Source organism: Schistocerca serialis, chromosome 6 (assembly GCF_023864345.2).
Source record: "Schistocerca serialis cubense isolate TAMUIC-IGC-003099 chromosome 6, iqSchSeri2.2, whole genome shotgun sequence".
Classification (NCBI taxonomy): Eukaryota; Metazoa; Arthropoda; class Insecta; order Orthoptera; family Acrididae; genus Schistocerca; species Schistocerca serialis.
Window position 1 is genome coordinate 299,949,447 of NC_064643.1, and position 22,221 is coordinate 299,971,667.

Below are 22,221 nucleotides of genomic sequence, written 5' to 3' on the forward strand. Positions count from 1 at the left end.
ATGTTACAATAGGACACCTGCTGACAGAAATCCATGTCGCTTTGATTTGAGTGCAGGCCGCAGATGATTTTTTAGGAGATCTGTGTATGATGTACTGGTGGCAGTGGTCCATCTAGACATATAATGCTCCAAAATGACGCCTTTTGCGTCCCAAAAGAGAGTCAGCATAACCTTCCCTGCCGATGGTTCTGTTCGAAACTTCTTTGGTTTTGGTGATGAGGAATGGCGTTCTCTTCGTTTCCGGTTGGTGGAAGTGAATCCCGGTTTCGTCCCCAGTAACGATTCTTGCAATGAAGCCGTCACCCTCTCGGTCAAAGCGCCGAAGAAGTTCTTCACAAGCATCAACACGTCGTTCTCTCAAGAGTCAGCTGCCCTGGCACCCATCTCGCAGACACTTTGTGAAACTGGAGCACATCATGCACAATGTGGTGTGCTGACACATGACTAATCTGTAAACATGCTGCAATGTCATTGAGTGTCACTTGGCGGTTTTCCTTCACTATGGCTGCAACTGCTGCAATGTTCTGTGGAGTCTCAACTCGTTGTGCCTGATCTGGACGAGGAGCATCTTCCATTGAAGTCACACCATTTGTGAACTTCCTACTCCATTCGCAGACTTGCTGCTGTGTCACCGTACTGAACCTTTATTCGTCGATGAATTTCAATAGGTTTCACACCTTCACTACGCAAAAACCCAATAACATAACGCTGTTCTTCCCTGGTGCAAGTCGCAAGTGGGGCGGCCACCTTTATACTTATACTGCGATGGTATGTGTGCCTCCGCACTATGCTGCCACCTACAGGCCATTCTACACACTGTTTGTAGCACGCTTACCAACTTACAGGATAACGGCGCAAAATTTCGATTTGTTATTACAAATTTAAGGTTTTCATTTGACTCACCCTCGTATGTGCCTTATCAAACGATCTCTTCTTTTCGTCAAGTTATGCCACAAATTTCTTTCCTCCCCAGTTTTATTCAGTACCTCCTCGATAGTTACGTGATCTACCCATCTAATCTTCAGTATTCCTCTGTATCACGACATTTCGAGATCTTCTATTCTCTTCTTGTCTCCACTGTTTATTGTCCCTGTCTCACTTCCATACATGGCTACACTCTGTACACATACTTCCAGAAAAGACTTCCTAACACTTAAAACTGTATTCAATCTTAACAAATTTCACTTTTTCGGAAATGCCTTCCTTGTCATTGCCAGTCTACATTTTAGACCCTCTCTACTTCGGCTGTCATCAGTTATTTTGTTACTCAAATAGCAACCCTCATCTACTGATATCACTGTCTCGTTTCATAATCTAATTCCATCAGCACCATGTGATTTCATTCCATTACATTATCCTTGTTTTGCTTTTGTTCAAATTCATCTTATATCCTCCTTTCACGATAGTGTCCATTCCGTTCAGTTGCTCTTTCAAATCTCCTGTTGTTGTGGAGCGGTGGGTTAATAATGACAGATAAGAAATATTGTTCGCCGTCTCCTATGAACTCCTGAAAACCATTTTTGTGGTCATCCAGAAACGATCGAAAACATACTGACCGGCCGGCCGCCACTGTATCGTGCTTCAGCGCTCAGGTGCCCCGATCGTCCGTCTTGGCTACATCGTTTGTTCAGCAGGACTGATACACCTTTGCGGGCTTTTCCACCCAGGGCCTGAGTTTCGCCTGCCGTTTCATTTCCACTGGCGTTCCAACCTCTACTTTTATAGGCAATCATTCATTACACCATTTTGATAATAAAGACACTCTGTCACCTTTCATGCAATAAGCGTTAACATCTATTTACAAGGTCTATGTGACAGCGTCTTCTTTAAATATTCATATATATGACGTACAACGTATTAAATGATACCTTATTCAATTTGCAAATCACAGCAAAGTATGTATATGAGTGCTTGTAAGGTGCGAACTTACAGCCATCTTACAATGTATACGCCAGTATAAAAGGAAGAGGGCAGTATTGTACTGCCTTGGAGAGCCCATTGACTAGTCACTGGAAATTACCTGACTAACATATCGATCAAGGACATTTCAACCCTTCTAAAGCTACCAAGATCTACTGTTGGTAATGGAATTGTGAAATGGAAGAGCGAATGAACAACCACAACTAAAACAAGACCAGGTAGCCCTCGCGTAGTGACAGACAGGAAAAGCCGAAAATTGCGCAGAGTGGTTGTAAAACACCGCATGAAATCAGCGGTAGGAATCACTGGTGAGTTGCAAAATAACACCTCAGTCCAGTTAGTACAATTGCTGTCCTTACTAAGTCAAAAATACTGGGGTATGATGGGTGAGCAGCTCCTCATAAGCCACATTTCTGCAGTGAGTGCTAAGCGTCGTTTGAGGAGAACAGTGGCGCCACTGTACAGTGCATAACAGGAAACGAGTGATTTAGTGTGCTGAATCATCTTATACCCTGTGGCAATCCTGTGGAACGATTTGGGTTCGGCGAATTCATTGAAAACTGTTATCACGTATAGTTCTAACAGTGAATTACGTAGGGGGTAGTGTTACCGTATGGTGGTGCTTTTCGTGGTTAGGGTGCGGTCTCCTTATTGCGCTTAAGAAAGTGCTAAATGAGGAAGGACATGAACACACTTCATCGCACTGTGTGCTGCACACAGCAGGGGAATACCCCGGAGAGGATTGTTGCCTTTATTAACGTGACAGAGTACCGTGTCATAAAGCAGCATGTGTTTGTCACTGGTTTGTGGACAATAACAATCGTGAAATGTACTGGCCTACCCGGAGTCCCGATATGAACTCAATGGAACATCTTCAGGATGCGTTATAATTACGACGTCGCTCCAACGCCAGCATCTAACATCACTACAATCTCTGATTTTGGCCCTAGAGGACGAATGGACTGCAATTCCTCCACAGTCATCCAGACTCCTTACTGAAAATATTCGTAACATAGTACAACGACGTGAAGGGCAGGCACTCCCCATATTAATGCCCACTAATAGCTCTGAGGAAAGATGGTAAATTGGCCAATCACAAGGCTTCTTCTCATCTACCAAACAATCTATCTATTGAAACTTCCTCTGTGCCAGACCGAGACAAGAACTCGGGACCTTTGCCTTTCGCGGGCAAATGCTCTACCAACTGAGCTACCCAAGCACGACTCACGCCCCGTCCTCACAGCTTCACTTCTGCCAGTATCTCGTCTCCTACCAAACTTTACAGAAGCTCTCCTGCGAACCCTGCAGAACTAGCACTCCTGAAACAAAGGACATTGCGGAGGCATGGCTTAGCCACAGCCTGGGGGATGTTTCCAGAATGAGATTTTCCTCGTCTCCTACCTTCCATTCTGGCAGAAGTAAAGCTGTGAGGACGGGGCGTGAGTCGTTCTTGGGTAGCTCAGTTGGTAGAGCACTTGCCCGCGAAAGGCAAAGGTCCCGAGTTCGAGTCTCGGTCCGGCACACAGTTTTAATCTGCCAGGAAGTTTCATATCAGCGCACACTCCGCTGCAGAGTGAAAATCACATTCTGGATTTTATCTATTGTTTCTTTCCTAATACTAGGCGCGCAGTCCGGAACCGCGCGACTGCTACGGTCGCAGGTTCGAATCCTGCCTCGGGCATGGATGTGTGTGATGTCCTTAGGTTAGTTAGGTTTAAGTAGTTCTAAGTTCTAGGGGACTGATGACTACAGATGTTAAGTCCCATAGTGCTCAGAGCCATTTGAACCATTTGAATCTTTCCTAACACTTCCTATTTACGTTGCTGAATTGAGGTATCTTCAATAATTTCAGAGTCCAACAAGGGAGAATAAATGAGAACGACAGTGCATCCTTCCTCCACACTCGTTTCTCTCTGTTAGTGATTGAATTTGGTTTTCTGTAATAGCCTCGTTCACAACATTAGGCCATAGAGGTCAGTGACGTCACTAGTGTTCGATTCTGGCTGACCATGCTTGCTGCTGTTGGAAACACCAAACAGGCAGCCGTTTCCACTCACTTTCTAGAGTAGCGGGCCATTGTTTTCACTGTATAAATTACCGACTCAGTTCCACCATTAGAAAAAGCAATATCTGGTGCTGTGATACGTGACACACTCCAGATGGGTTGGAGCTCAGATTATTCGGTGCACTCACAAACTTAAGCCCACATTACCTCCTTCGCACCGTGTACCTCTGTGTACCATTAATCTTCGCCTAGTAAGCGTGTGCCACTAGCATCGGGCGACGTGAAAGCGTCTTATGGAGTCGACCCATTTAGAGAGCGGGCGGGCGCCCTGGGAAAGCGGCGTAATTCTCGCTGTGTCGATCCGAACGGCGCTAATTGCGGGAACGAGGCCTATCAGGCGGCGTCTGAGGCAGCAGTATTTATAGCGGGCCCTCGCTCGTCCAGCGGCCCGTCACCCAGCTCAGCGCAACGACGGCCGGCGCCTCTGCAGTTGCTGGCGGACGCGGCGCCGGTGCAGCGCGGCTGGTGCAGTGGCGGCGGCGGCGGCGGCGGTGGTGACGTCACCGCTGGCGCCGGCCTGACCCTTCCGCGAGGTGCGCCCGCGTCCACTCCTTAATGGGCGGCGCTGTCTTTCCGCGTGCCGGCTCGCGGCCTCTTGCCGCTTTAGTGGATTCCTATCGCGCCTTGCGTGCAGTGCAGCGACGGTTAAGTGCAAGGAGATAGGTTACCTCACCAGCCTCCAGGGAGGGACCTCTGAAGCATCACTTGGGTAGAGCCTGCTACCCATCTCTTAATACACAATTAACTCAATAGCAGTGTTAGGTTGGCTGAATATCGTGGCCCACCATTAACTAGGTTGGTGCATAAGTTCGCCGCGTTTTCTCCTTAGGTTTAATGAACACAACAGATACACATAACAGAGATTCAGTTATCAATAATACACTACTGGCCATTACAATTGCTACATCACTAAGATGACTTGCCACAGATGCGAAATTTAATCGACAGGAAGAAGATGCTGTGATATGCAAATGATTTTCTGAGCATTCACACAACGGTGTGCACGAATGCCAAACGCCATTTATTCGGATGAATCCAGGATCTGTTTACAGCATCATGATGGTCGCATCCGTGTTTGGTGGCATCGCGGTGAACGCACATTGGAAGCGTGTATTCGTCATCGCCATACTGGCGTATCACCCGGCGTGATCGTATGGGGTGCCATTGATTACACGTCTCGGTCACCTCTTGTTCGCATTGACGGCACTTTGAACAGTGGACGTTACATTTCAGATATGTTACGACCCGTGGCTCTACCCTTTATTCGATCCCTGCGAAACCCTACATTTCAGCAGGATAATACACGCCCGCATGTTGAAGGGCCTGTACGAGCCTTTCTGGATACAGCAAATGTTCGACTGCTGCGCTGGCCAGCACGTTCTCCAGATCTCTCACCAATTGAAAACGTCTGGTCAATGGTGGCCGAACAACTGGCTGGTCACAATACGCCAGTCACTACTCATGATGAGCTGTCGTATAGTGTTGAAGCTGCCTGGGCAGCTCTACCTGTACACGCCAACCAAGCTCGGTTTGACTCAATGCCCAGGCGTATCAAGGCCGTTATTACGACCAGAGGTGGTTGTTCTGGGTACTGATTTCTCAGGAACTAGGCACTCAAATTGCATAAAATGTAATCATATGTCACTTCTAGTCTAATATATTTGTCCAATGAATACCCGTTTATCATCTGCATTTCTTCTTGGTGTAGAAATGTTAATGGCCAGTACTGTATTTTTCTTTCCTATTTGCAACAGTCAGCCAATGTTAGAGCAGTTTTTCGATTTCGCAAATAAAGAGGCGAAGAACTTTTCAAGCCATGTTGGGAGCCATTTACATCCAGGAACGTAGTTCCTTGTAGGGTGTTCGAAAGAGAGCGGGAAAAGTAAAAAACTGAGGGCACAAGATCAGGTGAATAAGGTGGATGCCCTACCCAACTCCTGTATACTGTATTTTCTCATTTTATCAGAATACGGGCGGGCGTTATCGTGGAGTAGCATCACTTCACGCAGCGTTTTTGGTCGTTGTTCTTGGATTCCGTCCGACACAAATGTGAGCAGTGATGGGTACAATTCGTAGTACGCCACACAGTCGCTGTTCCAATATTACCTTTCATGGACGCGCGCAGGTCTCTGTGTGAGGTTTGCTGCTTTGAGCGAGCTCAGTCATACCTTTCTGTTCCTTACTTTAGCATAAAAACAATATTTCGCGTCACCAGTAACGATGCAGAATAGAATAGTTCGAATTGTTCACGGGGCAATTGATGACGAACAGTCGTAGATGCACTATTGGCCTGCACCTGATTTCTCTGATTTTGGCTTAGGGCATGCAGTACCAATACAAGCAATTTCTTAACATTCCAAGTTATATGCAAAAACCGCACGATGGTGCAATGATCACAATTCGTAACACTTGCCAGTTCTCGTGCATACCGACGTGGATCATTGTAAATTAAGGCCTTTAAACGATCTTCATCAAACCGTGAAAGTCTTCATGAAGGTGGAGACGCTCTAACTTCAAAACGATCCTCCTCAGAATGCCGTGCTTTGGCTCTGAGCACTATGGGACTTAACATCTGAGGTCATCAGTCCCCTAGAACGTAGAACTAATTAAACCTAACTAACCTAAGGACATCACACACGTCCATGCCCGAGGCGAGATTCGAACTTGCGACCGTAGCAGTCACGCGGTTCCACACTGAAGCGCCTAGAACCGCTCGGCCACCGCGGCCGGCCCTTGCCGTGCTTTGTCCAATGGCATTAACCCATATACGGCGCATATGTTTCTGGCTGCCTTTGCTGCTGTCACCTCCCTACTGTATTCACGCAGAGAAATACGTCGGAAATGTTAAGATGTCTCCAGTTGGAACTCCATTTTATTGGGTCCACACCTCCACTCACTATCTCCAAATGACAAAATGGGAATTTGTAAACTCAAATAGCAACAATGAACGAGATAAATGTGACAATCGATAAATAAACCCATAACAAAGCGAATATTAACATCCACAACAGAAACGCTACTGACTTATCCACCAACTAATACATAGCAGCCAATATCGTTAGATTTTGTGCGGAAGTATTCACGCTTCTGCCGATCTGATCAATATACACGAAAATTAATACACCTGTTGCACTTCTGGCCAGCTCCCTCTCGTTGGGTGTCGGCCATTGCGCAGTGACGCCATCCTAGAAACAGGGGTTGGGCAGAAATAAGGAAGTACCGTGAGAAATGCATGCTCCAACATATGCTATCCAAGCCTGCACGTTGCCCTGTTGTATTTTACCACAAACGGCATCTGTGTAATGTCCTCAATACATTGCAAATGTCAGTGGATATAAGAGTGCTCTGTATTGTTGTCACTGTATTATGTCGGAGGTAACTGAATTCGAACGTGTGCAATTTGTTGGACGTCGTGCGGTAGATGTTTCCGTAGCCAAGGCAGCCGAAGTGTTCGGTGTTTAGAGAGGCACCGTATCTAAGATTTATACCGCATACAGGGAAAGTGGACAAACAGCTGCGAAAGTCTATGCAAAACTGAATGTTCAGTCACGAAACGTAACAGAACCAAAACAACATGAAAGGAGCTCCATCAGCTGGGAAGTGCAGGGTGAGCTGATATTTCAAAACCACTCATCAGGGATGCAAATGCCCGTAACCGTGGAAGGTGGTGGGGAAGCCATAAAACCTGGACTGTGGAGCAACGGGAGAAAGTCATTTCGTCGAATGAGTCTTGTTGCATATTGTTTGTATCTTCTGACTAAGTTTCCGTCACCGCGCGGAGTGGTAGCGCGGTTTGAGACGCCTTGTCACGGATTGTGCGGCCCCTCCCGCAGAAGGTTCGAGTCCTCCCTTGGACATGGGTGTGTGTGTCGTTCTTAGCATAAGTTTGTTTGTGTGTAAGTATAGGGACCGATGACCTTAGCAGTTTAGTCCCTTAGGTATACACCCACACACGTAAATACACACACACACACACACACACACACACACACTGAGGTTCCATCCAAAGAGGGAAAGATGACGCAGTTCGATGATGATTCTGGCAGACATAACGTGATATTCCCTGGGTCCGATGGGTGCTGTATTAGGACGCATTACTGCCAAGGATTATGGGACCATTTTGGCTGATCAGGTTCATTCCGTGGTACGATGTATGTTCCCCTACGGAGATACCGTGTTCCATGACGACAAAACCGTTGTTGTCACACCTCGCATCGTCCAGGACTGGTTTTGTGAGCATGAGGATGAAATGTCGCATCTCGCCTGGCCATTACATTCACTAGGTCTCAGTGTAACCCACTCTCCGTGGTTTGCTTTGGAAAGGAGGTTCCGTGACAGCTATCCACATTGCATCGTCATTACCTAAATTTGCCATTTTTTTACACCCAGAATGGTATAAGATTCCATTCAAAATAATACAGGACCTATGTTTATCCATTCCGACACGTCTGTAAGCTGTTCTGAATGCCAACGGTTTTCCTACACCGATTGTCTAATGTGTTGTGTGTTTGGTGTTTCCACATTTTTATCTACCCGCTGTACATGCATATACACTCAGGCAACGTAACTAACCACATAGTAGACGATACGCTATATTAGTCTGAACGATTGAAAGCCATACCGACTGTGCAGTCAATCGTGGCTACTTCAGAAATGTGAATAGATTTTTCAGAGACCGCTAACAGTCAAAAAGTTTGACTACTCAATTTTTTCAGTCAAGTAACATTTTTCGGGACATAAACACCATCTTGAGGTTATAATGGCAATGCAGAAATATTTAACAAAAGTACACATGGAATTGAAGTTCTTCCGTATCATTTGGCATGTGCTGCGGTCATCCTGTGAAGGAGAAGGATAATCGAATGTGAGGAACTGTTCACTTTGTATGTTTTGCTGTTCACATAAAGCGAAAACCAGTACCGGATGTTGATTAATATAACGAATTCACCGACATCTAAGTGCTTCTGAAATATGTGGTGCGACGTGTTGATAAATCATAACGTCATAACTATCACAGGCTAGTGGAATCTCAGAAAACTACTAGCGTAAGACCAAAACAATGTGCATCACAGCTACGTAAGAAGGCAAACTTCAGTTTTTATTTTAGGCTGTCTGTTTTCCTTTACTCGCACTGTAGTCCGGCGAACCGATAGAGGTTACACAAGGAACATCTTTGCTGGCTGCTTTTTAGACAGCGCCTGGGGACGATCCTCTCGGAAACGGCAACTGTCATTGCCTTTTCTTTTGTTTTTTCATGTGGAGTCTCTTTCACTAGATACAATTATTGCACATAATGATACTAACACGACATATGTCTGATTTCATAACAAAATATAAAATATAATTAAACGAAAGTGCGTTAATCTGACTACACCTTTATAATAAAAACCACGAAATTTTAATATAAAGTTAGATCATATACATACGTAATGAAACATTAAAATTGCACAAATTTTAAATTTCCCATTTAGAAAAGCCAATTAAACAGCAAATATTTTTGGCAACGAACCTAAGCATGGAACTAAGGGAAACTCGTAGTGAAAAATAGTCGTTCATATTTAAAATATTGTAGAATGTAATTGTTTTTGGACGATGGTATTTATCACATATTATGAATGTGTGTACAATGTCTTCGTCAGCGATGTGGTTATCGCAACTTGAAGAGAGAATTAACTTTTTAAAGTATTTATTTTGTAAGAAATTTCCACCATTTGACTGTTAATAAAAAGAAGTGATATATACAGGTCACAGGAAAATCTTAGTTACTAAATACGCCACACTGTATGTTAATGGTTTCTCATGGAGCACAATGTCAACTTTATTTTATATTCTCGATGTGTACTCGTATCTGTAAGATCAGAAACATTTATTTTCTACGATGACAGGTCACAGACAAGTCACTCATGTTTCAACATTTCAACATTTACTGCAGATTGGCTACAATACCGAAATCATGACTGTGTACAACAAATGAACAATTAAATCAATTGGTGGAAATTTCTTTCCAAATCTTCTGTTTGACTGTGGTCCCCCAGGAAGAAAAAATCATGTTTTATGGATATTCATCCGATCTACTCTTAATCTGTTAAGAATAACAACTCCTATTTTTGTGAGAAGAAGTTGAGAAACAGGAGCTGGCGTGGAACCCGTAGCTGAATTGCCCAGTACAGCATGCCTTTGTTGTTACGGTCTATGTCCAGTAACTTCGTCCATTCCGTTTCTGTTAGGCTGACTAGTCTACTATGAAGATCACTGTACGGCAGCGGTATGTCGATGTGAAGTAGTCAGTGCACGAGTTTCTCTAGCTGGTCTGCACGTTCTTTGCCGCTAGTCCCAACATGTCCCGTTGAACGTGCTGATGCAGCTCCTTTGCTCGATTGAAACTTCGGAGTATAACGTGTGCCAAAGGATTAACACCTTTTCCTTCGACTGCCGTCGTAAGAGACTGTAGGGCACTCATCGAGTCAGTTGATACTAGGACCTAATCGACTTGTAAGTCGCCTATGTAAAGAATAGCTCGATGAGTGGGGTACAACTCCTCGGTTAATATCGACGCTTCAGTAGCGAAAGGGTGTCCACGCCCTGTTTGATCACCAGAAAAATGTAGTGAACTGTTCACATGCTACAGTCATGTATTTGGAAAATGTCAGAAGAACGGTGAAACCACGTGTAGGCGACAAGTATCTGACGTCAACGCATCCGTACAGGAGATGGTGGTCAGAGACTTGTCCGATCTATGCAGCGGAATAGGCATATCTGGATACAGAGTACAGTGGTGGTGTGAGTAAGCGTGATTCGGAGCGCGACGTTCAGCTCACGTTGTTGAACTTAGTGCTTCCCGGCAGACGATCCCTACTTGTTCCCATGGCGACATCGTCAATTATAATTACAGTAGCCGCAGGATCATCGATATTGCACCTTCAGTCAGTCAGGCAGTGTCGCGTGGGTGGACGATCCTCGTTTCTTGTTACACCAGGTCTACGGTAGTGTCAGTCAATCAGATGAACACCTACTCGAATCATGCACAGCACCACGAACGAAGGTTAGCGGGAGCAACATTATGCTATGGGGACACTCAGATGGGCTTCCATGGCACCTGTGACAGTAATCGACGGTACCATGACATTTGTTGTCTACATCAACAATTTTGACTTGAGATGCGATTCATGTACCTAATACTTGAATTTTAACCAGTTCAAACATTTTCACATAATTTACTATACACTGATGAGCAAAACATTATGAGCACCTCCGTAACAGCTTGTTTGTCCATCTTTCGAACTGTATACGTCACTGATTCTGCGTGTTAGGGATCCGACAGTTTTTTGGTAGGTTTGTAGAGCTTTGTGGCGTTATATGTCTACGCACAGGTCGTGTAATTCCCTTAAATAACGGGCCACCGATTTGCTCACGCGATGATGGCACCCGATAGCGATCCAGATGGTTTCCATAGGATTTACGTCAGGCAAATTTGGTCGCAGAGACATCGACGTGGGTTCACTATAAAGTTCCTCAAACCACTGCAGTATGGTTGTGGCGCTGAGACACGGACAATTATACTGCTGAAAGATGGCATCACCATCGGGGAAGACATCAAGTATGAAGGGATGCAGGTGGTTCGCAACTGTCAGCCGGTTACTACCACAGGTCCTACGCAAGCGCAGGGGAATGTCTGCCATAGAATAATACTGCTCCCACTTGCCTGCGTGCCGGCCGGAGTGGCCGTGCGGTTCTAGGCGCTACAGTCTGGAACCGAGCGACCGCTACGGTCGCAGGTTCGAATCCTGCCTCGGGCATGGATGTGTGTGATTTCCTTAGGTTAGTTAGGTTTAATTAGTTCTAAGTTCTAGGCGACTGATGACCTCAGAAGTTAAGTCGCATAGTGCTCAGAGCCATTTGAACCATCTGAACTTGCCTGCGTCCGTGGCGTGCTGCACATTTTGAGCCACCGTTCACCTCGATGATGGGGTTTGTGGAGACGACCATCGACCTAGTCTAGCAATAATGTGATTGTGTCGAATAGCCGACACGTTTCCATTGCTAGATGGTCGAATCCCAATGGTCCCGTGCCCATTGCCATCGTTGGGCCGTTGGGTGAACAGCTGAAAATGTAGGGGTGATCGGCAGCGGAGATCCATGTTCAACAATGTACGATGAACCTTGTGGTTCGAAACACTTGTGCGTGCACCAGCATTGTGCTCTTCAGCAGAGATGTCACAGATCACCATCTACCCTAATTTACAGAGCTGACAAGCCTCCGAACCCCACCTTCTGTTAAAAGTCGTGGACGCCCAAGCATTCAGCGCCTAGTGGTAGTTTCACTGTCTTTCTACCTCTTTCCGTAGATACGCACGACTATAGCACGCGAACATTCGACCAGCTTCGCCGTTTTCAAGAAGCTCGTTGACAGGCCGGCCACTCCCGCCGGAGGTTCGAGTCCTCCATCGGGCATTGGTATGTGTGTTATTCTTATCATAAGTTAGTTTAACTTAGTTAAAGTAGTGTGTAAGTTTAGGGACCGATGACCTATGCAGTTTGGTCCCTTAGAAAATCACACAAATTTGAACATTCGTTCACAGACTTTGCGTAATAATAACCTGCCCTTTATAAAAGTCGCTTATCTGAATGTATTAACCCATTTGCAGCCCATATTTTTGCTAGTGTGATCCCGCGTCCATGTTCACTGCGCTTACATACTATTGTTACCGCGTGACGTGCCCACAATGCCACAAGGTGGCATCCAAAGTCGTGGTGGGCGGTGGCCATTACGTTTTTGCGTATCAGTGTACACTGTGTTTAATCCATGATTTAAACTTTTTAGTGAGATATCAGTTATTGAAAGGTGCTGACATTTTAAAATTATTTAAATTTTTAAGCTAAGTGTTATTTATCAGTTTCTGTCCTTTAATAGTTTGGCTGGCTTTTCCTGTTTTTAAGCAAGACGTTGTCATTCTTGTAATCAATCAAGTATTAAAAAGAAAGCACTCCGTCTTCAGGCCATGAATGGCCTACCGGGACCATCCGACCGCCGTGTCATCCGCAGTGGAGGATTCGGATAGGAGGTCGTGGGGTCGGCACACCGCTCTCCCGGTCGTTATGATGGTATTCTTGACCGAAGCCGCTACTATTCGATCGAGTAGCTCCTCAATTGGCATCACGAGACAGAGTGGACCCCGAAAAGTGGCAAGAGCGCATGGCGGCCTGGATGGTCACCCATCCAAGTGCCGACCACGCCCAACAGCGCTTAACTTCGGTGATCTCATGGGAACCGGTGTATCCACTGCGGCAAGGCCGTTACCAAAATTAAGTATTACCCACAATTAAACTACTTCTCATGGTATTATCTTTAGATATATATACATATGTCGTAAACATGGTTGTAAGTACCGTTCATCAGAAACCTTTCTTTCCTTTACTGACCCGTGAGAATACGGAGTGAAAATACTGAAGTATGTAAGTGTAAATATCTATGATAGCATTCTGATGGGTATTTCTTCATATTTATATTTCATTTGTATTCCATTATTTGCCAGCATATGACCATTAAGACTTCTGTTGTAGTTTCCAGTACACGGAAAATTCGGAAGTTTGTTGTAAGTTTCTATGAGACCAAACTGGCTTACACACTACTTAATCTAACTTAAGCTAATTAGGCTAATGACAACACACACACACACACACACACACACACACACACACACACACACACACACATGCCCGAAGGAGGATTCGAACCTCAGACGTTTGTGCTGCGTGAACCGTGGCAAGGCAGCCTAGACCACGCGACTACCCCACGCGTCAGTATGCGGAAATCAATAACGTAGTATCCAGTATACTACCTAATTCAGTATTGTAGTACCCGATACACGATCTAAAACATTACAATAGACAATTTTACTGAAACTGAGATCATAGCTTGAGGTGAAATTTGGGATACAGTGGTAGTGGTACTGGTGGTGACTGCGTTGGCACCACATTCCGAATGACTAGCTTCTCCTGTTCCAATTTTATCACGTCCACCTTACATTTGCCTAGATGCTTTTAGGTACATCACCATCAGCTCCAGAGAATCTGTACCATCGCGGTGAACGGTGTTCTAGGAACAGCAGTTGTGATGGATGCTGCCGGACAGATATTCCTGTAGCTGCTGGTGGTGGCTGCGTGGTGTAAGCGGACAGGCGGCGGCGCAGCTCCGCCGGTGGGCCTGCGAGCCGTGAGCAAGCGCAGGCCAGCCCCGCTCCCACATGCCCGGCTGCCGTAATGACGGCCCGCTCTCAGCCGATAGCTTACGTTCTGGAAATAGCCGCGCCGCGCATCACTGCTGCTGATTCAGCGCGGATCCGCGTCCCTCTGTTTACAGCGCGTGGCATTTCGCTTCTGTCGCGACCACTACTTGACGTAACGCCATATCTAGGACCTCTCTTCCTCCTACTTCTCCACCTCAACTCATTGTCCCCAATTGGGCGTCTTACAATTTCCTCTACTTGTTGATGATGTAGACATAGAGAAAGCTTTTGACTGGAATACTCTCTTTCAAATTCTAAAGGTGGCAGGTGTAAAATACAGGGAACGAAAAGCTATTTACAATTTGTACAGAAACCAGATGGCAGTTATAAGAGTCGAGGGGCATGAAAGGGAAGCAGTGGTTGGGAAGGGAGTGAGACAGGGTTTTAGCCTCTCCCCGATGTTATTCAATCTGTATATTGAGCAAGCAGTAAAGGGAATAAAAGAAAAATTCGGAGTAGGTATTAAAATCCATGGAGAACAAACAAAAACTTTGAGGTTCGCCGATTACATTGTAATTCTGTGTGAGACAGCAAAGGACTTGGAAGAGCAGTTGAACGGAATGGACAGTGTCTTGAAAGGAGGGTATAGCTTGAACATCAACAAAAGCATAACAAGGATAATGGAATGTAGTCGAATTAAGTCGGGTGATGCTGAGGGAATTAGATTAGGAAATGACACACTTAAAGTAGTAAAGGAGTTTTGCTATTTGGGGAGCTGATGATTGTCGAAGTAGAGAGGATATAAAATGTACACTGGCAATGGCAAGGAAAGCGTTTCTGAAGAAGAGAAATTTGTTAACATCGAGTATAGATTTAAGTATCAGGAAGTCGTTTCTGAAAGTATTTGTATGGAGTGTAGCCATGTATGGAAATGAATCATGGACGATAAATAGTTTAGACAAGAAGAGAATATAAGCTTTCGAAATGTGGTGCTACGGAAGAATGCTGAAGCTTAGATGGGTAGATCACATAACTGATGAGGAGGTATTGAATAGAATTGGGGAGGAGTTTGTGGCACAACTTGACAAGAAGAAGGGACCGGTGGGTAGGACATCTTCTGAGTCATCAAGGGATGACAAATTTAGCATTGGAGGTCAGCGTGGAGGGTAAAAATCGTAGAGGGAGACCAAGAAATGAATACACTAAACAGATTCAGAAGGATGTAGGTTGCAGTAGGTACTGGGGGATGAAGAAGCTTGCACAGGACAGAGTAACATGGAGAGCTGCATCAAACCAGTCTCAGGACTGAAGACCACAACAACAACATTGATGATGTTCCTCCGATCATAATTCCCTCGGACTTCAACTTCACTGACTGATAAGACGGTCACAACTTTCCCTTCAGCTGAGGGTGTTCGATGGTCATAGACGTGTAAACACTGATCTTTCAACAGCGATACTGAGATCATAACAAAATAGTGACATCGATGTGAAAGACAAAACTAGACCTTCGATGTTGGCAAACTAACCAGGCTACTTGTTACCACTGTCAGTAATTGTTTCGTCATTTAAACCCATCTTTGTTTTGAAACTGTGTCCTAACGACTAATGTAACACATTTAGTATGCGTGGAGAGGGCGGGAAGTAATATTTTGCAATCATGTAACGCTGAAACACTGGCAATTGCTGGAGATAATACCATTTTTGTTCATTCAGTTCGTTCTTTCGTGGGGTCAAGTATTGTATACTCATGTTGTTTTTTTAACTGTTAAAAATGCTATGTCGATTTGTATAAGTACACTTCAAACAAAAAGTAGTAGCAATTCATGAGCTAGGAAAAGAATCTGACCTCAAATTCATTGTAGAAGTATCTGCTATCTGAAATTCACAATTCTATACTTTTGAAAGCTTTTTGCAACTACGTACAGTGATTAATAGTATTATTAATTGGCATGCTGGTATTGTAGATAAGACAGGTAGTTGTGATAGTTGTGAATTCCGCGCCTTTCAGGCGTGGCTATTTGTGAAATTTATTCAGAAAAGTAGGTCGCAAACAGTAAAGTAAACGTTGGTTAGTCGTTAGACTATGTTGAATTTCAAAATTACTGGCATATAACCAGTTCACGAGAGAATCTAAAGAGAAAACACCGTAACAAAAATTACAAAGCACTTACTACCAACTCCACATGTAAACCTATGTGCCACATCAACATCGCTCGATTCTCGTCTCAAGGAAACGCACTTCCCACGTGATTCAGCATCTTCAAAGGCAATGAAAACTAACAAGGATTTGCTGACCGCTGCTGAAACGACTGCCAGTGACGATGCGCAATACATTCATACATTGCAGGAAAACATGGCAACCAAATATGATTTATGGAGAGAACATTTGCAAAATAGCAGAAGAAAAGAATAAACTGAAAACGGGAACAGTTCAGTAATTGCCTTAAACAAGAACCATTGAAGCATGGAACCACGTCAGCGGTATTTCTTATAAAAAGCTGCAAAAAATACAATGAAATGTTAGAGTTGTATAGCCACATCACAAGCACGATATTGTCTCTGTCAAGAGCGCAATAGACTGAAGTCGGAACGTCTCTCAAATGTGCTATTTCACAGACTAGACAAAAAGTGTCGGATATAAAATGTTAATTAATGATATTTTTATTGCGTTTTAAATAGGATATTGGATGTATTTGTGTGATGCTTTTTGCGCCGTTCTGTAAATTTAAATATAGACACGATTTCATTGCCTTTTGGAAGCGATGAAATCAAAATCAGTATCGATGATTTGCAACCTGCTCATTCCTAATTTCCACCTCCAATCTGGAGGCAAAAAAAAATTGTAGGAATATAGAGAGAATTTAATAACGGAATGAAGTTTCGGCACTGCAGCAGGGTGAATAATGTTTTAGAACTTAGGAGATTCAAACTGTGCCCCAGACCGGGACTTGAAGCCGTGTCCTTACCTTCCACGGGCAATGTTCTTGCCGACTGATCTATCTAGGTACTAAACACGATATTCCAAAAATAACGAAAGTTTCCTGGATACATTCCTGGATCAACACTCCTGCAAGACAGCCCTAGTGTACTCTTTCCAGAATTAATCTTTCACTCAACAGAGCATTGTGCGTTATTACGAAGCTCTTTAATCATCCAGGAATACAGATAATGATCTCACGAGAGGAAATAAGTTACCTGCTCAAATAAGTACATTGGACCCTTGGGAGGGCTGCAGATGGTGTACGAGGAGTGCTCAATAAGTAATGCTACACTTTCTTCACGGTCTGTTTTCTTTGAAAACATTCAGAATTTGCTTTAGGACATCGCAGAATATTCCCGCTTCAACCCCTACGATTCTGTGAAGTTCCGATTGGTGGTGGCGCTCTATGTAGCCTTCAAAATAGCGCATGTAAAAGAGGAACGTTCCAAGCTGAGAACTGTCAGTGAGTCTCTTTTGGAGGAAAAACCAGAGCACCGCAGATATTCATGTCTACGAAGACCTGGCAGTGAACAAAAGCACATTGAGTCGTTGAGCCAGGTGTCTATCATCGCTATAAGTTCGTGTTGACCCGTCCGATCTCCCGCGTGCCAGCCGGCTGCACACAGCTGTGCTGCCCTCAGGAAGTTGAAGAAAAGACATCAGTGTGTTCGTCCTTCTCCATGACTACGCAAGCCTCACTCAGGTATTCACCCCCGAGAGGAGGTCACCAAACTTCGCTTGACTGTACTTCCCCGTCCACCAGGCAACCCGATCTCACACCTTCCGACTTGAATGTGTCTGGCCGGAGGAAGGATCCATCTCACGGGCAGCAGTACGTGGATGATGGGGAGGTTGTTGGTGCGGCAAGACGTTGGCTCTGACATCAACCAATAACACAGTACCATCAGAGCACACAGGCTCTAGCAGCAAGGTGGCGTAAGGCCGTCGCGTTGAAAAATGGGGTTTTTTAGCATATAGAGTGGGGAATTATATAGTGTATTGGAACACTGAATATAATCAACCTGCTTTAAAAAAAAAAAAAAAAAAAAAAAAAAAAGGTTGCATTTCTCTTCTGAACGCCTCTTGTAGAACAGATACCAGACGGTCATTAATCTCCAATGCTGACGTAAGCCAAGTGATCTGTACAAGGGATCAGAGCAGTAAAATGGGACGATATCACAGAGTAACATAACGGAATTAGTGTTTGGACGTTCCCTTCATCACACCGTAAATATATTGCCAGATTTGTATACGTACAAACGTGTTCATAGCGAATCATGTACGACTTGCAGCCATGTCCCACGAGGTAAGAACAACGGTAGTGAGAACGTCCTGAGTGACATGGACCGGAGGCGAGTGTCATACTTGTGAGTGGCAACCCTTTTCAAACACGAGAGGAAGTGCTGCTGTCAGTGAATGGGGAACCATCTCAAGTTCTCAACTAGTTTCCGGGAGAACACTGTCATGTGAATTACATCCGAAGCACATTTAATGTCTGGTACCTAGCAGAAACTGGAGATGGCTGAAGGTGTGTAATGCAGCCCGGTGAGTCTTGATTTTGCCTCTTTCCAAATAACGTGAGGTATCTAGTGCATCGACGGCCTGGACAGGCGTTCAACGTGTACTTCAGGCCTAGGTGGTTCTCTCATGCTTTGGCGGTATTTTTCACACCCTGACTTAGACCACTCATTCAGATTACCATAAATATGAACCAGGACGTTTATTTATCATATCTTCTGGTGGTATCTCGTCTCTCGTCCTGTGTGCTTACATTTTTTTCACGGTAACCATCAAGGGGAACTGTCGTACATATGAGTGAGCTTTACTGTTTCCTGCAGAATTGTTTCTCAAGTCTTAAAATAGGAGCTCCGTTCCTTTTGAGCACTTTTCTATAGGAATTGGGGAAATATTCCTCAACAAATAAATTTAGTGAATAGGCGATAGTTATTCAGTTAAAAATATCACCCATTCAGGATAAAGCAACCAGCTTTCACCACATAGAGTGGAATTTTGTTCATGACTCGCAGTGAGCCAAGACTTTCCCCTTATTCGGAAGAGCCGAATTTTAGTTCTCAGCGGTTCTGTAATTGTAATGGCTGCCACGGGTCTGCGTGAACAAACTCGACCCCAAAAACGAAAAGCGACAAATCTGCACGACCTTACACAGACCGACTAAGCATTGCATTTATTGATTAGTTAATATGCTGATCATAAGCGTTAATGTGGGGTTCAAGCTGCTCTATTGTGGGAGGGGAGTTTCATTGAACTGATGAATGCAGATAGACATTAGTATGACATCTTTATTACAAAAATGGCGTAAACGAGAACGTGCATAAATACAAAGAAAATAATGTCGTTATTTCCGCTCATACAGACACTATTCAACACAATGTTGCGGGAGGAAGGAAAAGTTTGGTTCAACAGTCTGCCCTCTCCACAATGGCGAAGAAAGGGGAGTGGCAGGAGGAGGAATAAGGTTTCTGATCGTTGTGACTAAAAAAAATACGCTGCCATTTTCACAAGAGAGTGGAATTGCCATTATGCACTCTCCACTACCGTAGACTAAACAGTGTAAGCGATGGATACCATGATAAGAAAGTGCCATCGTGGTCTCCCCACCGAAAACCAGGTAACTCACATGAATACCCGTCATAGTAACACTCTTTTAAGCGAAGAAAATAAATTCACTGCAAGGCTAAGGAATTGCTATGGCATTAGCAGTACGCAAAGCCAACCGCTCGTCATGTGGTCGCGTGCTCTAGCACAAAGGGCCATGAGTCCATTTCACGAACTTACAATCTCCACACGCGTTTCACAACAAAAAGACTAAAGAAGAGATACTGAAGGGTTCCACGTCTGCAAAGGATAGCTAGGGGCGTTGGGTCGCGAGAGAATTGGCGCGCTCCTAACCCGGCCAATCAGAGGCCACGGGATTTCCTGCATTATTTTGAAGTACTCAGCTAAGTTGGTGGTGTAATAAGGCCAGTCAGTTAAGACAAAGAAAAGGTCGAATGTGTTAAATAATCCGTGCAGTCGCAAGATTTTGTACAGTGGTAGGAGTGAGTACCACGAACAACATACTAGAAATTTTGATAAGTGAGGCTGAGTATGGGAGTGGGGGCTGCATTTGATGGTCACTTTTCTACGTTTTTCTTGAATAACTCGGAAACAAGAGCCTCTAGCGAAAACATATCCTTGTACAGAATTTAACTACATTAAATTTCGTACAAGAAGTTCTGTACGATTAACAGTTGACGCATAGAAAGCGAAAGAATATGTAATTTTCGCGCGCCACATTTGAAGGCACGGCTCATAATTGCTGGTTGCATGAAGTTACAGCATTGGGGGCAGCTGAATCATCTTGTACCTTGTCAGATTTTTAGCACTGCTCTCACAATATACCCTCCCTCATGATACTTTGACCGAGTATGTGTGACTCACCCGTAATGCCCCTTTCACACGCCTGCCGCCCCCCCTCCCCTCCCCCCCCCCCCCCAGAAAAAATGCGGAAGTCGAACAACGATACTGAATTCTTACACGTTTATGCTGTTCCAGCCAAATTCCAAACGAATGTTCGCAGCACCAAGGGAACTGCAATAGAAGTGGGATGTAATTAGTGTCGGACGAGTCACCGCCTTCATCTGAGACGACTATGACGTGCCTCTCTAACTGGCGTTGCACAAAAGTAGATCTCGTCTTCCGTGTGCATGTATCTGCTTTGCAGCAGTAATTCAAGGTCTGAAGCAGCAATTCGTATGTGTAGTTCATCAATATTCATTGCCATAACATGACATTTGTATAAAATATCGTACGTATAGCTTCCGTAGAGCCCTAGATAGGACGGACGATTTGGTGTGAGTGCGAAGTGCACGACAAACACATCATGTTTTATATTATCGGTCAGTGCCTAGACTTGCCAACTGTATTCGGATGGTGTGGGAATTGAACCCTCCTTCTGCTGTACGGAATTTCCGTGATTCCTCGAAATCATTAAGAAAAATGACATGAAAAATCCTCCGAGAAGGCAGCCGTTTCTTTCTTCTTCCTTGTTTTATTTTTTCGGCAACCTTAGCCAGCCATTCGCAGACACTGTTTCTGCTCAGGATGGTCTCCGTTCATCTGAAAACGTGACTCTGAATATGCCGGAAATTGAAAAGGAAAAGCCAGTCTCTAAAGATCAACGTTAAGTTAAATGTAGACCACTTCCTTTCGTCACGGAAACGAATCGGAGCTGTATTTCATACAAATGTAATTGCTTTTTGGCATGTGTTAACATACATTTGTACAAAATCGGAACCACCTTGCATCTCGTCCTTTTGTGGAGAGCTGCTGGCAAACTTTTTCATTGAAAAATTACGAGTATATTTTAGTTCAGAACTGACAGCTTAGAAGCTACTTTAATAGGTCTTGAGTGGTGATTACCTCTTTGGCAGCACAGATTTCAGTTATTTTTGGAATTTCAGTTACTGTAATCAGAGGACACGATACGCCAGTATGTAGTTAAGTCTTTAAAAATATGGATGCCTCTCAATTATGTGAATGTAATATAGAAATAATGCACTTCGCAACAGCAACGCAGTTGTCGTAAACCTAGATATATTCGCGGTTCTGATGAACGAGAGTGTGAGGTGTTTCAAAAGTGAGATATAGGCCTTTCTTTTATTTAATAAAAACTGTAGAAATGTTCTATGTAAAGATGTTCGCATACAGAAAGCTTGCGTTCCAATATGAAATTTTCACTTCTGAAAATGAGGACATGGCTCACTGTGACTAAGTATATAATAATAAAAGTTAAATAGTACGTAATTGCACTTCATTCCCTACCTCCAATGTATAAGATGATTGATACTGCTTCTAAATAGACGCTTCTGTCTAGCAGTGATCCTTTGGTCCTCCTGTAGTGATTCTGTATAATGCTGATTTCTTTCTTTTAATCGGATAACCCACTGTCGATCATCCCTGCTCCGTGATACGGTGTCCCAAGGAATTTAGCTTGTTGGAAGTACAAATTCATGTCTATTGCCGAA

The 22,221-nt window shown here is 44.3% G+C and overlaps 1 pseudogene; it reads right to left on the reverse strand.

The window, feature by feature from the left end:
• Positions 1-13,166: 13,166 nt before the first annotated feature.
• LOC126485685 (5S ribosomal RNA) lies at positions 13,167-13,284 on the reverse strand (annotated as a pseudogene).
• Positions 13,285-22,221: the final 8,937 nt, after the last annotated feature.